At 28.3% G+C, this 1,605-nt stretch overlaps 1 long non-coding RNA gene across 1 annotated transcript; it reads left to right on the top strand.

The window, feature by feature from the left end:
• Window positions 1–442: 442 nt before the first annotated feature.
• LOC131675540 (uncharacterized) lies at window positions 443–1,212 on the top strand. The gene is made up of 4 exons (XR_009303071.1): window positions 443–534; window positions 696–834; window positions 898–942; window positions 1,020–1,212. It is a non-coding gene; the product is annotated as an uncharacterized LOC131675540 (long non-coding RNA).
• The last annotated feature ends 393 nt before the right edge of the window (window positions 1,213–1,605 follow it).

Here is a 1,605-nt window from a genome sequence, read left to right as displayed (position 1 = left end):
TTTTGTTACAGAAAATAAATGCGAATTGAAAAAAAAGATTGAGAGCTTAAGGATTCCATCCTCTAAAAATTTAATTTCAGCATCTGATGAAAGTGATACCCAAGATGCAATTATTAGGCCAATCGCATCTACCAATTCACAAAAATCTACAAATACGTTCAAGGTATTACATGTATAAACATCAATTAGTTTTAACTTTAATTAGCGAGCATGTATCATATATTTCAATTTGATGAACTAGGTGAAACGAGCATCAGATTACTCTAAATTTTATAAAATTAGGCAAGAAGAGAAGGCTTTGCAAAAGAGAAAACTCAAGGTACACACACACACATGTATATCTCATCTGAATATAATGACCAAGCTTTTCAGTAATCACATTTTGTATTTATAAAATTGCAGGATTTAAGTGATCAACAAATCAAAGTCAAATCGATGAAACTGCAAGGCCAATGGAATGATTTTTTCTCAGTAGATCATAACCAAGGAAATGAATCTCATGAGGTCGATGGTGTACCAATTTTGAAACAGAAGGTGAGCATAAAATAATTATGCACACAAAAAAAATTTTTTTACTTAAATGATTAAATTAGCATTTTAACAATTAATTTACATACAATGGTGGTTTTACAAACAACATATATATGAATAAATAAATATAAAAATATATAGCTAAATACATATGAAAATTATAGGATTTAAATAAAGAAGAAGACGCTGCACTACCTATACTTTTTGACAGATGAAGAGGAACATCGCCAAAAAGTATCTGCTGAAGAAGATGAAGTACATAAATTAACAAATTTTGATTTACATGAAACTAATGTAAAGAAGGTCAGTATCCATGCAAGAATGAATGTAGTTAATATATGGATTGATATATAAATTTTCATTTAGGATAAGCATCCAGCAGGTCGTGGTAACAAACCTATAATAATCGAAGTAGGTTCAATAATATAAATATTTGTTCGAAATAATAATAATAAATTATTATTAATTAATAATTCTTTCAATTACAGGAAATTGACTTAATCAAACAAACTAATTTATTGAACAAAAAAGATAAGTAGATTTCAGAATTAAAATATGAACTCAAATGTTTAGACAGAAAATATCAAAATTTAAAAAATGATTTCAAGGATATAAAAAAAGAAAACAATGATTTGCGAGAAAAATTTTTAAACTACAAGATAATATTACGCATGATATAATGAAGATTGGAGGTAATTAAAGGTTTTTTTTAATGGTTATGTGTTATATATATATACAGTGCCGGTCAGCCACTTTTACCCCCCCACGGGCAAAATCAGTCTAACTTCAAAGTTTTATATCTCTGGTAGAAATTAACGTACAGAGACGCGCGTGGGTGCGTTTGAAAGGTCTTTCGGAGAGCTTTCAAATTATATGACTCACGGTTGCCATCGATTGTTTTTTTAAATTTTGCGACAATTATGCAAAATTGAAAATTCTGAAATTTTTTTATTATTTTTGACAATTAGCCAATTTTGGAAAAAAAATCGTACGAAAATTTGAAGTACACCATTTCCTAGCTATTACCAAGCCCTATCTGAATCACTCATCAAAAATTTATTTTCGTCAAATATG

The sequence above is a fragment of the Phymastichus coffea genome, unplaced genomic scaffold (genome assembly GCF_024137745.1).
Source record: "Phymastichus coffea isolate CEN01 unplaced genomic scaffold, Cenicafe_Pcof_1.1 PCOF00025, whole genome shotgun sequence".
Taxonomy (NCBI): domain Eukaryota; kingdom Metazoa; phylum Arthropoda; class Insecta; order Hymenoptera; family Eulophidae; genus Phymastichus; species Phymastichus coffea.
The sequence above is the reverse complement of the archived record's forward strand: the minus strand, read 5'-3'. Positions and strand labels throughout refer to the sequence as shown.